The 17,787-nt window shown below is 41.3% G+C and overlaps 1 protein-coding gene and 1 pseudogene across 4 annotated transcripts in view; one reads left to right on the top strand and one right to left on the bottom strand.

Moving 5' to 3' along the window:
• The window catches only part of RCOR1 (REST corepressor 1), a 135,155-nt gene that overhangs the window by 55,889 nt on the left and 61,479 nt on the right, over positions 1-17,787 (bottom strand). The window lies entirely within an intron of this gene.
• On the top strand, positions 14,189-14,662 carry LOC102138323 (large ribosomal subunit protein uL23 pseudogene; annotated as a pseudogene).

The following is a 17,787-nucleotide window of genomic DNA, read 5'->3' as shown; positions in this document are numbered from 1 at the left end:
GTTTCACCATATTGGCCAGGCTGGTCTCGAACTCCTGACCTCATGATCTGCCCACCTCGGCCTCCCAAAGTGCTGGGGTTACAGGTGTGAGTCACTGCGCCCAGCACAAGTATACCCTTTTTTTTTTTTTTTTTTTTTTTTGAGACGGAGTCTCGCTCTGTCATCCAGGCTGGAGTGCAGTGGCCGGATCTCAGCTCACTGCAAGCTCCGCCTCCCGGATTTACGCCATTCTCCTGCCTCAGCCTCCCAAGTAGCTGGGACTACAGGCGCCCGCCACCTCGCCCGGCTACTTTTTTGTATTTTTTAGTAGAGACAGGGTTTCACCGTGTTGGCCAGGATGGTCTCGATCTCCTGACCTCGTGATCCACCCGTCTCGGCCTCCCAAAGTGCTGGGATTATAGACTTGAGCCACCGCGCCCAGCCTACCTTTTTTACAGATACATACATAGTTCTGACTTTCAGAACAATGCTAATGCTACACATAACCTAAAACGAAAGTCATCAAAAGTATGTGTGGGGAGGGACCCCCAACGGAATACAAAGACAAATGAGTCCTGCTATATTTCCAATTGAAGTCTAAAGTACAACAAAAATAAAGGTATCCACAGTGGAAAGGTACAATCAAAACTGCATGACTGTCTGTGTAGAAAATCTACATTTTGTAGAATCTACAAAATGGCACTAGAATAAATGAGTTTAGTAAGGTTGTAAGAAATAATATTAATAGTAAAATCAATTCTATTTATATATACCAGCAATTAAAAAATCAAAATTAAAGATCATTAGCATCAAATATGAAATAACTTAGGGATAAAGTAAGATGTGTACATTGAAAACTATAAAACACTGCTGAGAGAAACTAAAGATGATCTAAGAAAATGAAGAAATATATCATAGATATAGACTCGTTATTAAGAAGGCATTCTTCCCAAACTGCTCTAAAGATTCAATGCAACCCCAATCAAAACTGTAGCACATTCTTTTGCAGTAATTGATAAATATTCTACAATTCATAAAGAAAGGCAAGGTAACTGAGACAGTCAACCCATTTTGAAAAAGAGCAAAGTTGGAAGATTTACACTATCTAAATCAAGACTAATTGTAAAAAATCAGTAATCAAAAATGTATGGTATTGGCATAAAGATAGAGAAATAGGCTGGGCACGGCGGCTCACACCTGTAATCCCAGTACTTTGGGAGACCGAGGTGGGCGGATCATGAGGTCAGGGGATCGAGACCATCCTGGCTAACACAGTGAAACCCTGTCTCTACCAAAAATACAAAAAATTAGCCGGGGGTCATGGTGGGCTCCTTAGTACCAGCTACTCGGGAGGCTGAGGCAGGAGAATGGCGTGAACCTGGGAGGCGGAGCTTGCAGTGAACTGAGATCGCGCCACTGCACTCCAGCCTGGGAGGCAGAGTGAGACTCTGTCTCAAAAAAAAAAAAAAAAAAAAAAATGAGAGAGAAATAAATGGAATAGAATCCAAAAACAGAACCACACATACAGGATCAAATGATTTTCCATAAAGGCATGAAGGCAAAACCAAAACAAAAATAATAATCTTTTCAACAAATGATGCAGGAACAAATGAATATTCACATGCAAAAACAAAACAAACATTTTTTAAAAAATTAATTTGGATCCATACCTCAAAATTATCTCAAAACAGACGACAGAACTAAATGTAAAACTCAAAAATTATAGAATTTCTAGAGAAAAACACACGGAAATCTTTTTGACCTTGGGGTGGGAAAGGACATCTTAGATATAATACCAAAAGCACAATCCACCAAACATTTTTTAATGGTATATTATACTTAAATAAAATTTTAAAACTTTTACTCTGCAAAAGGCACTGTTGAGATACACTGCAGACTGTAAGAAAATATTTGCATATCGCATATGCAACAAAGGACTTGTATCCAGAATACATAAAGAACTTTCAAAGTCAACAATAAGGAAAATGACACAATTTTTTTTTAAGAAAAGGACAAACAATTTGAACAGTCACTTCACCAAAGTAGATATAAAGGTGGCATATTAGACGAAAAAATGCTCTACATCTTTAGCCATTAGAAAAATGTGAATTAAAGCCATGATGAGAAACCATGATTTACCTGTTAGGCTGTCTAAAATAAAAGGCATCAACAATACAAAGAGCTGACAAGAACGGGAACAACTGAAATTCTCATACACTACTGGTGTAAATGCAAAATTATAAAGCCATTCTGGGAAAATTTTGCAGTTTTTTACAAAGACATAATTATAGTTACCAAATGACTGATCTAGCAACCCCACTGTTCAGCCATATACCCTACAAAATTAGCATTATGTTCACAGCAAAACCTGCACACAGGCTGGGAGCAGTGACTCACACCTGTAATCCCAGCACTTTGGGAGGCTGAGGCGGGTGGATCATCTGAGGTCAGGAGACCAGCCTGACCAATATTGTCAAATCCCATCTCTACTACAAATACAAAAATTAGCCAGGCATGGTGGTGTGTGCCTGTAGACTCAGCACTCGGGAGTCTGAGGCAGGAGAAATGCCCGGAGGTGGAGGTTGCAGTGAGCCAAGATCACGCCACTGCACTCCAGCCTGGGCGCCAGAGCGAGACTCAGTGCCAAAAACAAAAACAAACAAACAAAAAACAAAAAAACAAAACAAACAAACAAAAAAACCATCCAGCACACATAGGCAGCGTTATTCACAATTATCAAAAACTGTGAAATATTCAGATGTTCTTCCATGGGCAAATGGATAAACCAACTGTAGTACACCCATATACTGGAACAGTACACAGCAATAAAAATAGTGAACTACTAATATATGCAACAACACAGACCTATCTCCAAAGCATTACAGTGAGTGAGAGAAGTCAGTACAAGTTCATTCATATGACACTCTGCAAAAGTACAGGGATAATGAATAGATCCAGGGTTTCCAGGGGCTAGAAGTGTGAGGAAGGTTAAGAAAGTGTGAGAGGCCAGGCGTGGTGGCTCACGCCTGTAATCCCTGCACTTTGGGAGGCCGAGGCGGGCGGATCACGAGGTCAGGAGATCGAGACCATCCTGGCTAACACGGTGAAACCCCATCTCTACTAAAATACAAAAAATTAGCCGGGCGCGGTGGCGGGCGCCTGTAGTCCCAGCTACTCGGGAGGCTGAGGCAGGAGAATGGCGCAAATCCGGGAGGTGGAGCTGGCAGTGAGCCGAGATCGCGCCACTGCACTCCAGCCTGGGCGACAGAGTGAAGACTCCGCCTCAAAAAAAAAAAAAAAAGAAAAAAAAAAAAAGAAAGTGTGAGAGAGTTTTTGGAGGAGATGGAGCTCTTTGGTATCCTAATTGTGTGGTGTTATGTGAAACTCCAGTAGTGCCCCCATCAGCATTTGCTTTCTGTGATTTCAGTCACCCATGATAAACCGTGGTCTGAAAAATTCAATTGAGAATTCCAGAAACAGTTCCTGAATTTTACATTGTGCCCCATTCTGATTACCATGCTGAAATCTCGTGCCGTCCCTCCTGGGACATGCATTATTCCTTTGTGCACCACATCCCCTCTGGAGGTACTATGTGGCCATCAGTAACTCAGCCATCTTAAGTTACCAGCTGGACGGTCACAGCATCACAGCACTTGCATTCAAGTCCCCCATATTTTACTTACTAACACCCCCAAAGTGCTGGTGATGTTGGCATATTGCTATAATTGTTCTATTTTATTATTGATCTCTCAGTGTGTCTAACTTATAAAGTAACCTTTATCATAGGTATGTATGCATAGGAAAAACCATAGTATATATATAGGGTTCAGTACTACCCAGTTTCAGGCACCCACCAGGGGCCTTGAAACATACCTTTCATGGATAAGGACAGAGTATTGTATACACATCTTAACTCTCACAAAAAAGTGCAGCAAAAATTATTCAGTTTTGCTACACGTAAATCAAAAAATATATATAATATATAAAAATATAAATACAATAAAAACAAAGAAATGCCATTAATTTCTGGGTAGATACTAATATTTGCTGAAGGTGCTAACACAGGCAGGACTCTTTTTTTTTTTTTTTTTTTTTTTTTTTTTTTGAGACAGAGTCTCGCTCTGTCACCCAGGCTGGAGTGCAGTGGCCGGATCTCGGCTCACTGCAAGCTCCGCCTCCCGGATTTACGCCATTCTCCTGCCTCAGCCTCCTGAGTAGCTGGGACTACAGGCGCCCGCCACCTCGCCCGGCTAGTTTTTTTGTATTTTTTAGTAGAGACGGGGTTTCACTGTGTTAGCCAGGATGGTCTCGATCTCCTGAACTCGTGATCCGCCCGTCTCGGCCTCCCAAAGTGCTGGGATTACAGGCTTGAGCCACCGCGCCCGGCCCGCAGGACTCTTTAAACTTTGTTTAAAGTTGATTTTTATCAAGTTTTAAAGACCTTAAAAAATAAGCCCTTAAAAAATAAAAAATTATCTGGAATAATTAGGTCTACAAGGAAATTGCAATTACCAGTCGCCATCAAGGGGGTAAGAAAGGTTTATTGGCTGGGTGCGGTGGCTCACGCCTGTAATCCCAGCACTTTGGGAGGCCAAGGTAGGCGGATCACCTGAGGTCGGGAGGTCGGGAGGTCGGGAGGTCGGGAGTTTGAGACCAGCCTGACCCACATGGAGAAACCCTATCTCTACTAAAAATACAAAATTAGCTGGGCTTGGTGGCGCATGCCTCTAATCCCAGCTACTTGGGAAGGCTGAGGCAAGAGAATCGCTTGAACCTGGGAGGTCGAGGTTGCGGTGGGCTGAGATCGCACTATTGCGCTCCAGCCTGGACAACAAGAGCGAAACTCCGTCAAAAAAAAAAAAAGAAAAAAGAAAAAAGAAAGGTTTATTTACATGGCTAGCGGGGCTATACAGTGGTTCAACTACTTCAGAGAAAAAACAGGCAATGTATAGTAAAGTAGACGTATGGATGGATACCTTGCAAGCCAGCATTTCCATTTCTAGACTACATATATATGCAATGTTTTTCAAATTGCTGGTCAAATCTACTCACATTGAATTTTGGGTTCCTAATCAGCATTTTAAAAAAAGAGTAAGGAACAGAAAACATCAGCATATGGTTTCATGTGTTTATAAACTATTGGTGGAGATTTTTTAAAGTCTGAAAGTCTCTGGTCTAGAGACTTTAAGAGGTGCACATGGAAGGACAGCATGTTGCTCAGTTTTCTGTTTCGGCTTGGCTAGACTCTAGTAGCCAGTTATTTAATCAAACATTAATCTAGGTGTTGCTGTGAAAAGTATTTAGTAGATATGGTTAACATCTATAATCACTTGATTACCTTCCATAATATGAGCGGGCCTTATCCAGTTCACCTGAAGGTCGTAAGAGCAGAAATTGAGATTTTTCCAGAAGTTGAGACTGAGGCCCTAACTCCTTCCTATAGGCCTGCTCTACAGATTTCAGACTTGTCAGGCCCCTACAACTACATAAACCAATTCCTTAAAATAAATCTCTGAATATATGTATACATAGATACACCCATACATATTCTAGTAGTTCTGTTTATCTGAAAGAACCCTATCTACATAGTAACATAGATAGTTACTACAGAATTGTCTACAGGACCAAAATAGAGGAAAATCTTTAAAATACATCAACAGGGGCTGGGCGTGGTGGCTCATGCCTGTAATCCCAGCACTTGGGGAGGCTGCAGCGGGTGGATTACCTGAGGTCGGGAGTTCAAGACCAGCTTGATCAACATGGAGAAACTCTGTCTCTACTAAAAACACAAAATTAGCCGGGCATGGTGGCGCATGCCTGTAATCCCAGCTACTAGGGAGGCTGAGGCAGGAGAATCACTTGAACCCGGGAGGCGGAGGTTGCGGTGAGCCGAGATCATGCCATTGCACTCCAGCCTGGGCAACAAGAGCGAAACTCTTGTCTCAAAAAAAAAGAAAAAAAATCAACAGGGATTGGATAAACCGTGGTATGTGACTTCAAGGGAATTAAATACAGAAAACAAAATCAGATCTACAGCTATCAACCAGTCTGAATAGAAAAAGCAAGTTAAAGGAAATGTATAACATCATAACTTGAATGTTGAAAATATAAAATTGGTACTATCAGTTATAGGGTACATTTAAAGAATAAGATGTGTACAATGAAGATATTCTTAAAACCAGATTAACAGGCATTTAAAGAGAGAATGATCTTGCTTTGTAACATTATAATATTTCACTGTTCTTTGCAAATCCCAGTGCTAAGCAAATACTATTTTGTGTACATTGCTTGTATATATCCAAAACTTTAAGAATGACAGAGAAATCCTTCACTGTATGATTTGATGCTACCTGTGTTCAAATTTAAAATCATCTAGTCCAACAGTAAGGAAAATACTCTTCTAGTATATTTTCAGTTCTACTCTGAAACTCTGAGCTATTTCTCACTCTACAATGTCATATTTTACTTGTCAACTGTTTGGAAGCACAACAGCAACTTACAGGGTATGAGGGTTCCAATTTCTCCACATCCTCACCAACACTTGTTATTATCTGACTTTTTGATTCTAGCTAGCAGGTGTGAAGTAGTCTCTAACTGTGGTTTTGATTTACATTTCCCTGAATAAAGAGGTTGAGCATATTGGTTGTTTATTGGCCATCTGAGTATCTGCCCTGGAGAAATGTCTATTCTGCTCTTTTGCCTGTTTTATGTTGGGAATATAAAATGGTGCCATTCCTCAAAAGATTATCATATAACCCAGAAAATCCACTCTGAGGTATACAGCCCAAAGAAATAAAAACATACGTCCACATAATAATTTGTATATAAATTTTCATAGCAGCATTACTCAACAGCTAAAAGATAGAAACAACCCAAATGCCCATCAACTGATGATTGAATAAAAAAATGCAGTATGTCTATCACAGAACATTATACTGCCAAGAAAAGGAATAAAATACTAACACATGCTCAGCATGAAATTTGAAAACACTATGCTAAGTGAAAGCAGTCAGTCACATGCACAAAAATCCAGTCTATTGTATGATTTTATTTACATGAACCGTCCAGACAGAAAGATTAGTGATTGCCATAGGCTGTGGGGCATTTGGAAATAACAGGGAGCCCCTGCTAACAGGTACAGCATTTCCTTATGGGATGATAAGAATGTTTTAAATTTGATTTGTGGTGAGAGCTGCACAACTGAATGTACCGAAAGCCACTGGATCTTGCATATTTTAAATAAGTGAACTGCATGTTTTGTTAATTTTATCGTAGTAAAGCTGTTATTTTAAAAGCAAGGCTACTCAGGAGGCTGAGGTGGAAGGATCAGCTGAGGCCAGAATTTCAAGGCCAGTCTGAGCAACACAGTGAGACCCTATCTCTACAAGTTTTTAAAAGTTAGCCAGGTATGGTGGTGAGCACCTGTAGTCCCAGCTACTTGGGAGGGTGAGGCTAGAGGATTGCTTGAGCCCAAGAGTTCAAGGATGCAGTGAGCTATGATCACCCTGAGGCACTCTAGCCTGGGCAACAGGGAGAGATCCTGTCTCTTTAAAACAAACAAATAAAACACAGAAACTAACTGGAAAGAGAAGACAGGTTACTCCACGGCCATTAGAACACCTGCTTAGGTTCTCATAGCACCCTCTCCCCTACACCCTAAAAAATCACGTTAGATCTGTGGAGTGGAGGGGAAGAGGGAGTTGCTTTTCTACCATTCAGGGTCCAACCATATCCTCAATGACCGAAGTCAGAACAGAAAGATGAAGACAAGAAAGAGAATGGCCAAATGGATAAACACAGAAGTGGCAGCAAAAACAATCAGAACTGAAATAAATGGTGAATATGCTTTTCTTGCTATCAATAATTATAAGATAGGGCTGGGCGTGGTGGCTCACACCTGTAATCCCAGCACTTTGGGAGGCCAAGATGGGTGGATCACCTGAGGTCAGGAGTTCAAGACCAGCCTGGACAACATGGTGAAATTCCATCTCTACTAAAAATACAAAAATTAGCCAGGAGTGGTGGCGGGCGCCTGTAATCTCAGCTACTTGGGAGGCTGAGGCACGAGAATCGCTTGAACCCAGGAGGCAGAGGGTGCAATGAGCTGAGGTCACGCCACTGCACTCCAGCTTGGGGTACAAAGCAAGGCTCTGTCTCAAAAAAAAAAAAAAAAAAAAAGGTAAATTCTTATTCCTAAATGTATGAACTGGCCACCCATACTTTCACTATATCCTAAGATGTTAAGCATGAGTAAATTTAACTTAATTATGTTAGGGACCAAAAAACATTTTGTGACTCCAAAATTGTTTGCTTCTGATGTTGGGTAATCAAAAAGATACAAATCAAAGGGAATGGCAAGAGTACATATGATTACTATTGCTATAACAGTTACATATACTTACTATGTGCTAGGCACTGTGTACTTTGACAGGCCTCAATTCATTTCAATCTTACAACAATCCATTTTACAGATGAGAAAATTAAAGCACAGAGAGACAAAGCAAGCTGCCCAACATCACGCCTATGAGCAGTGAAGCTGAGAGTCGAAGCTTAAGGAAGAGGGATGAAAACAGCAGAAGCCAGAGTTGGTGGTGTTAACCATTATGCTACACAGCCTAGATTTTAAATAACATTTTTCCTCCTCATGATATCCATTAAGTATTTTAGCACTTAAGCTACATGGCTTAAGAATTCTCAACTGACAACAGTTCACGCTCTATAAAATGAGGAAGTCAGAAGCAACTTTGGTATTTAAATACCAAAGTATCTTTTTTTTTTTTTTTTCTGAGACCGAGTTTCACTCTTGTTGCCCAGGCTGGAATGCAATGGCGCGATCTCGGCTCACTGCTACCTCTGCCTCCTGGGATCAAGCGATTCTCCTGCCTCAGCATCCCAAGTAACTAGGATTACAGGCATGTGCCACCACGTCCAGCTAATTTTGTATTTTTAGTAGAGACGGGGTTTCTCCACATTGGTCAGGCTGGTCTCAAACTCCCGACCTCAGGTGATCTGCCAGCCTCGGCCTCTCAAAGTGCTGGGATTACATTAAATATCTGTATCTTTCTAAAAAGCATATACCTACTGTCTGGTTCTCTCTTCTCTAATCACTTCCTTTTTAAATGCTAAAAGTTTACACTGGAACAAATAGGCCCATAATTTCCAATCACCAGCTCTCTGGAATTAAAATCTACAATAAATATAAGCATGTTATAAAATCCCTAAAAACTCAAATCTCATGTTCTCCTGAATTTATGGGAAAACATTTTTCCTCTCAAAGATTAGCGATTTCACAAACATTTAAAAGCTAAACAGATTTTTTTATTTGAAAATTTTTTCCTCCACAATAAATGCTCTATTCACTTGTTTTTTTAAAAACAGAAACTTTTTTTCGCAGTTGGTTAATGAGGGGTATGTATACTCCCACTAGACCCCCACCCCCAAAAAGGAGAGGGACTGTAAAAAATAAAAGGGCAGGCAAGAACAGAGCTGGACAGGGAGAGAAGACAGACAGAAAGGGCTTCAGCAGTTAGCTGAGGTAGAAACTATCATGCCACAACTGACATACACATAACCAGTTACCATTGCTTATTTTGTATTGTATTACCCAGTAAATACCCAACTAGATAGATAATTCCTTGGTAACAAAGAATCCATTCTTCATTCTTGTACTGCCACTACCTACCTGACCTGAAGTAGTGCTATTTGGTCAATTGATTCCATAGGTCTTCAGCTGTCTTGAGTCTTAATTTTAGCAAGATTCATTCTCATTAGCATCACCACAACAGTAATTGCATCACCACAGCAGTAACTATCCTCAGAAGAAATGTTCTAAACATGTATAGTGTGTTCTGTCTTTCGGGATAGTGTTTCACACCTCCAGGGGGAGCAGAAGAGAAGATGTGATGCAGAGGAACTAAACGGCCACATGAATGGTAGTAAGAGATTTTAACAAAAGTTTACCTTTCCCCATGTTTTCTCTACCACTATTTTAAACATCAGGGTTCCCTGGGTTCCTCTTTTTCATCTGGTATTAATTACTCTTCCTATGCCATTAACACCTAACACTGCAAATTTCTCAAACCACATTTATTATGGTAATGACCTCTAAATCTGTATCTCAAGACAGAATACACATATAAGGCAAGAACTCAAAAAGCATCCTGACACAGCTTATCGCCCTCTCATTCACCCTTACCACTATCAACAAGAAGCTGTTTCTTCTTGTTTATCTAAAAAAATTAACACTATCACTTGTATAGTCACCAACTCCCAGCGATACAGCTGCAAGTCATCTTGGAGTCCCCTCCTCTGCTACTAGCACTCGAGCACACACACTCTGCAAAACCCACTGAGCCCCATCCACTAATCCCTTCAATTTTTCTCAAATCCATCGCTCTCCAACCCTTCCGCCATTAACCTTCAGTTTCCAACTTCACAGTTTCTCATCTCGTCCTTTTTTTTTTTTTTTTTTTGCAGTGGCCGGATCTCAGCTCACTGCAAGCTCCGCCTCCCGGGTTTGCGCCATTCTCCTGCCTCAGCCTCCCCAGTAGCTGGGACTACAGGTGCCCGCCACCTCGCCCAGCTATTTTTTTGTATTTTTTAGTAGAGATGGGGTTTCACTGTGTTAGCCAGGATGGTCTCGATCTCCTGACCGCGTGATCCGCCCGTCTCGGCCTCCCAAAGTGCTGGGATTACAGGCTTGAGCCACCGCGCCCGGCCATATTAACTATTACTATGTGCCAGTAACTGGGCTAACCACTTCACCTATCTGTCACATAACATGCACCAAAAAAACCCTATGAGATAAGAACTGTTGTAGTCCACATTTGAAAAGAGGAGTTAAGTCACTTGCACTTAGATCCTTAACACTGGTCAGGATCTGAGCTCACATCTGGGACTCAGTCCCATAGTGGACTTGAATCTGATTATAACCACTTTGTTGTTGAGTGATGATGAACAAGCTACTTAGCTTCACTAATCCTAAAGAAAAATGGAGAGGATAATGCCTACCTTGCATGGGTTTCTATGAGGATTAGAAAGGCCACCTATTAAGTAAGTACCTGGTACATACAGATGCTCCTCAGCTTACAACAGTGTTAGTCCTGACAAATGCATCACAAATTGAAAATATTTTACTCCAAAAACGCACTTAATACACCTAACCTAATGGGCATCATAGCCTAGTCTACCTTAAATATGCTCAGAACACTTACATTAGCCTGTAGTTGGGCAAGGCCATCTAACAAAGACTGATTTAAAAAAAAAAAAAAAAAAGTGTTGAGGCCAGGTGCGGTGGCTCATACCTGTAATCCCAGCACTTTGGGAGGCTGAGGTGGGTGGATTACCTGAGGTCAGGAGTTTGAGACCAGCCTGACTAACATGAAGAAACCCCATCTGTACTAAAAATACAGAATTAGTCGGGCATGGTGGTGCATGCCTGTAATCTCAGCTACTTGGGAAGCTGAGGCAGAAAAATCACTTGAATCTGGTAGGCAGAGGTTTCAGTGAGATTGCACCATTGCATTCCAGCCTGGGCAACAAGAGTGAAACTCTGTCTCAAAAAAAAAAAAAAAAAGCGCTGAATATCTCATGTAAGGATATTACACCACATACTGCTAGCCAAGGAAAAGATCAAAATTCAAATTCAAAATACAGTTTCTACTGAATGTGTAGCACTTTTGTACCATCTTAAAGTTGAAAAATCCAGCCAGGTGTGGTGGCTCATGCCTGTAATCGCAGCACTTTGGGAGGTGGAGGCAGGAGGATCACGAGGTCAGGAGACCGAGACCATCCTGGCTAACACGGTGAAACCCCATCTCTACTAAAAATACAAAAAATTAGCCGGGCGTGGTGGCGGGCGCCTGTAGTCCCAGCTACTTGGGAGGCTGAGGCAGGAGAATGGCGTGAACCTGGGAGGCGGAGCTTGCAGTGAGCCAAGATCGCGCCACTGCACTCCAGCTTGGGCGACAGAGCGAGACTTCGTCTCAAAAAAAAAAAAAAAAAGTTGAAAAATCCTAAGTTGACCATTTAAGTCAAGAACTGTCTGTACTTAATACCTGATCAATAATAGCAATTATTATTTCCTTTCTCCTCTATTATTTGACATCTTTCAGACCTTGGTACCTTCAGTGTCTAGCATATTATAAGTACTTCGTAAATGTTAAGTAAATTAATATGCATAACATAGGTTAGGTAAACAATTAATGAAAAATTTTAGAAAGAGAGTACATTGTTCTATTCCCTTTCCTTCAACACAGCAATCCAGACTGACAAGTTTGAGAACCAAGTAGGCTGGGCAGCAACTCATGTAGCCCTGATCTCTGGAATGCCACCCACTCCCTCTCTTCTTGTACCTTTCTTTATAATAGCACTCTCCCCTTTAAGGGCATAAACTCTATTCCCATGGGTAGGTTATTTCAAAAATACTATGATTTGCAATATTACAAGCTGACAAAAATAAATGAATAATTTCCCTTAGAACTGGCTCAAGGCCAGGCATGGTGGCTCACACCTGTAATCCCAGCACTTTGGGAAGCTGAGGTGGGTAGATCATTTGAGGTCAAGAGTTTAAGAACAGCCTGGCCAACATGGTGAAAACCTGGCTCTACTAAAAATGCCAAAAAAAAAAAAAACCCCAGCTGTGGTGGCTCACACCTATAATTCCAGCTACTCGAGAGGCTACTGGAGAGGCTGAGGCATGAGAATCACTTGAACCCAGGAGGCAGAGGTTGACATGAGCCAAGATTGCACCACTGCATTCCAGCCTGGGTGACATAGTGAGACTCTGTCTCAAAAAATAAAAATAAATAATAGAACTGGCTCAATCACTGTTCAGTAATCTGAGCTCAGCTAAAGCCTAATCTATGTCCCTTTTCTGATTCCCCAAGAAGGAAGTTAGATGCTAATCAAATGCTACTGAAGTTAATTCTGCACTAGAAACTGCAATTGTATAGTCAGTTTCTAACTAATAACATCTTCTCTCATTCTCTTGGACTCACAGGTGTCTTGGACTGGGAATCGATTTTCTCTAAGAGGAACCACAAACACTTTTCTTCCATGTTATCAATATAACAAGCTTATCATTTACCACCAATGTAATTTAGCCACATATGATCCTCAAACCAAAACAAAGACAAAACACTTCAGAGACCAATTAATTTCACAGTGAAATGTTTTAGGCTCAGGTTTCTCCTATTTCTCCTAACACTGTCCTATCAGTAATGTAACACACTAATCAGAATAGACAAGGCTGTATTGACATTTCACCACCAAGCAATCCAAGAGAAACAAAAGCCCTGAAGCTACAGTCTGACTGATGGTCAGGCACCACAATCTTAAGAAATACAGAGGGCCCAGATTATCCTATAACACAATTATTCCCAACATCACCATGACCCAAAGAAAACTTCTAACTACTGTACCACCAGCTAAGGACACACCTTTACACTAATGTTGTAAGAGTTCCTTATAAAAGGTTGAGTTAGGAAAAAAGACAATATGGAATTCTTTGCAAAAGTCTGGCAAAACAGGATGTTAGAAGGGAACACAGAAACCCTGTCCAGTAAAAATGATGAGAGAAGTTGCATTAGTGTGTTTTCACAATGCTGATAAAGATATACCAGAGACTGGGCAATTTACAAAACAAAGAGTAAGTTTAACTGGATTTAACAGTTCAATGTGGCTGGGGAAGCCTCACAGTCAAGGCATAGGGCAAGGAGTAGCAAGTAAGGTCTTACATGGATGGCAGCAGGCAGAGAGGAGCACTTGTGCAGGGAAACTCCCCTTTGTAAAACGATCAGATATCTCGTTGAGACTCATTCACTATCAAGAGAAAAGCACAGGAAAGAGCTGGCCTCATGATTCAATTATCTACCACCTGGTCCCTCCTACAACATGTGGGAGTTATGGGAGCTACAAGATAAGATTTGGGTGGGGACACAGAGCCAAACCGTATCATAAGTGTACTGTACATAAGTTCAGGCTTTCTGAAGGGTAGTTTGGCAAAGTTTACCCAAGCCTCCAGCAATTTATCCCAAAAGAAAATATTCATAAAGCTATGCAAAAACTTACCTACAAAGTTATTCATCAAATGCTGCTGAAAACAGCAATAAATTGGAAAGAACTCAAATGTCCAACATAATCTCATAATCTGGTACAACCGTATTGTGGAAACTGTACACATTAAAAGCTACAGAGCCCTTTTCACAAGATGGCACCAAAAGCAAAGAAGGAAGCTCCTGCCCCTCCTAAAGCCAAAGCCAAAGCCAAAGCAAAGGCTTTGAAGGCCAAGAAGGCAGTGTTGAAAGGCATCCACAGCTGAAAAAAAAAGATCCACACATCACGCACCTTCCAGCAGCCCAAAACACTGCAACTCCAGGGGCAGCCCAAATATCCTCAGAAGACCGCCCCCAGGAGAAACAAGCTTGACCACTACACCACCATCAAGTTGCCGCCGACCACTGAGTCTGCCATGAAGAAGAGAGACGACAACAACACACCTGTGTTCACTGTGGATGTTAAAGCCAACAAGCGCCAGATCAAACAGGCTGTGAAGAAGCTCTGTGACCCTGATGTGGCCATGGTCAACTCCCTGATTCAGCCTGATAGGGAGAAGGAGGCATACGTTCAACCAGCTCCTGATTATGATGCTTGGGATGTTGCCAACAAAACTGGGATCATCTAAACTGAGTCCAGCTGGCTAATTCTAAATATATGTATATCTTTTCACCAGAAAAATAAAAATAAAAAGTTGCAGAACTATGTACATTTAATGACTTGGGAAAACCATACGTAAAGTACAACATGCAAATGACAACAAAGTGCTGCATACTACAGAATCACCTAATCTAACAACTCACAGTCAGGGCGCGGTGCCCACGCCTGGAAATCCCAGTACTTCGAGAGGCCAAGGCTGGAGGGTTGCTTGAGGTCAGGAATTTGAGACCAGCCTGGGCAACAAAGTGAGACCCTGTCACTACAAAAAATAAAAAAAATAGCGAGGCATTGTGGCTCACACTTGTAGTTCCAGCTACTTGGGTTGCTGAGGTGGGTGAACTCCTTGAGCCCAGGAGTTCAAGGCTGCAGTGAGCCATGATCGTGCCACTGCAATACAGCCTGGGCAACAGAGCAAGACTCTGCCTCAAAACAAACAAAAACTCATGTCCAATTCAAATTATGTTTCCATAAGCATAACTACATATGCTATAGGTGAAGTAGGATATAGTCTTATCCTACTTCACCTGCAGATATGCCTGTCCTGTTCTGAAGGAACTCCCTCTGCTCACCTCTAATGAGAGACCTAATATTCTAGGAAATACTTTCCCCCACTGCTTTTCCTAAAGCACTTAATACATAATTACACTGTTGACTAAATTTTTCTTACTGAGAAACTATTTTTTCCCTCTGAGTCTTACAAGGTTTTGAAATGTTGAGAACAGAAAGTCACTGACATACTGTAGTTTCATGAAAGAGGATGGAATCACTACCTATCTTTTGGTGAAACTAGAAACAGAGCACTATCAGTCAGGTTTTTTAAAGCCCACATAATTATAAGTGACTTTTCTTTCTTTCTTTTTTGAGACAAGTTCTCACCCGGCTGCCCAGGCTGGAGTGCAGCGGTACAATCTCGACTCACTGCAACCTCCGCCTCCTGGGCTGAGGCAATCCTCCCACCTCGGCCTCCCAAGTTAGCTAGGACTACACACCCAGCTTGTTTTTTGTACTTTTAGTACAGAAAGGGTTTCACCATGCTGCCCAGGCTGGTCTCGAACTCCTGGGCTCAAGCAATCCACCTGCCTCAGCCTCCCACAGTGCTGGGATTATAAGCATGAGCCACCACACCTGGCCTATAACTGACTTTTCTGTTACTAATCCAGATTTGTGAGGATTTTATTAGACTTCTACCCCAACCTTCTCTCTTCACAGTGGTTTATCCCTTTGAAAAAGAGCTGAGCAGTATCACTAATATACAATTTTACCCTTTTTAAAAACTAATCTGAACCAATTTATGAGATAGTAATTTACACAAGTCACCCCATACTAAGGAAATATCTCTATCCTTAATAACATTATGTTTGAAGATGAAAGGATGAAACTTACCATGCAATCTCTTTCTTAGCCTACCAGTATGGTAATAATCACACTTTTTAACAACAGCCAAAAATCAGATGCTATCAATTTCTTATTACTAGTCCCAGAAAAGACACATCTATTTCCTTCTTGATTTAGAATAGGTTAAAAAGTTAATTTGGGCTGGGCACGGTGGTTCACACCTCTAATCAAACTGTGGGAGGCCAAGTGGGGAGAATCACTTGAGGCCAGCAGTTAAGAGATCAGCCTGGGCAACACAACACAGCAAGACTCCGTCTCTACAGGGCATGATGTTGCGCTCCTGTACTTTTACTACTTGGGAGGCTAAGGTGGGAGGATTGCTGGAGCCCAGGAGTCCAAGGCTGCAGTAAGCCATGATTATACACCAAGCTGCACTCCAGCCTGGGTGACAGAATAAGACCCCATCCCAAAAGGGGGGAAAAAGAAATTAATTACAGAAGATATGGAAAAAAAAAAAAAAAAAAAAGTTTTACCCAAAAGCCAATCTATGCAAAATATCTTCAAAATTTCATGTTGTTAAAAAAAAAAAAATTCAAACCACAAGTATCACTCATAATGTATATCACATTCTTAGAGTTGCTTTACTAAAATCAGCATATCCATAAGATAACCCACTAGGATGAATTAAACAGATGGGCTCAGAACTCAGACCATCAGTTTGAAATTCTAGGTGTGCACCTACAAAATTTAAATACACTGGAAAAATGATTTCAAACAGGGCTTTCTCGTTTGAAACCGGTGGTTGAAGACAATCTCTACCCCATTGTGACAGAATTAAATGAGATAATACATACATAAAGTGCTTGGCTAAATGCCTCAGCACACCATGAGCATGCGACTCACCAGATTATTTATTTTATTATGAAAGTCAGTGTTTGGAGTAAAAAGAACAGAAAAACCACCTAAAAACAACTCAACATTAACTACTTCACGCTTCTTGACTATGGCTGTCTTCTCCTACATTCCCAAACACTGATCTAGGCTCTAAGTGGCTTATTCAGGTTGTAATAATGTCCTTACCAAACTTTCTGCCTCCTCTCTCTGCCTCCAAATTGAAAATTATTATATAAATGGCAGCAGGAGATACCTCTCCGTTACTGTCCATGTGACACTACTTCACATTACCCTTGCAAGAAGTTCTCCCAAATTCAAGCAACTCTAGAAACTATTAAAGATACAAAGAACTTCACAAATAGAGTTTACTTAAAGGTTGGGAAACCATACACATGAAGTGTCTTGGCAGAGGTGATGGTGTCAAGGACCCCATGCCTATTCCAGCCCAGAGCTCTCTCGATCACACTGTATTACATTATTACATTCCCAGAGCTTTCTTGTTTGACACGTAACTGTGCCAGAATTGGTTCCTTGTCTGGTATTCTGTCACTCTGTAGGAATTTCCAGTAAAATAAGATGAATTTTTATTGTTGTTAGAATTATGTTACGCACCACCAGAATAGCCAAAATAAAAATGGAAGACTTTATGAGCCCTAATGATGCTGGTACCTCACTATTTACAAACGCTGATCAGATGAGACATTTGTTTTTGTTTTTTTGTTTTTTTTTTTTTTTTGAGACGGAGTCTCGCTCTGTCGCCCAGGCTGGAGTGCAGTGGCCGGATCTCAGCTCACTGCAAGCTCCGCCTCCTGGGTTCACGCCATTCTCCTGCCTCAGCCTCCCGAGTAGCTGGGACTACAGGCG

The sequence above is a fragment of the Macaca fascicularis genome, chromosome 7, assembly GCF_037993035.2.
Source record: "Macaca fascicularis isolate 582-1 chromosome 7, T2T-MFA8v1.1".
NCBI classification, from domain to species: domain Eukaryota; kingdom Metazoa; phylum Chordata; class Mammalia; order Primates; family Cercopithecidae; genus Macaca; species Macaca fascicularis.
This window is presented reverse-complemented; position numbering and strand designations above follow the sequence as displayed.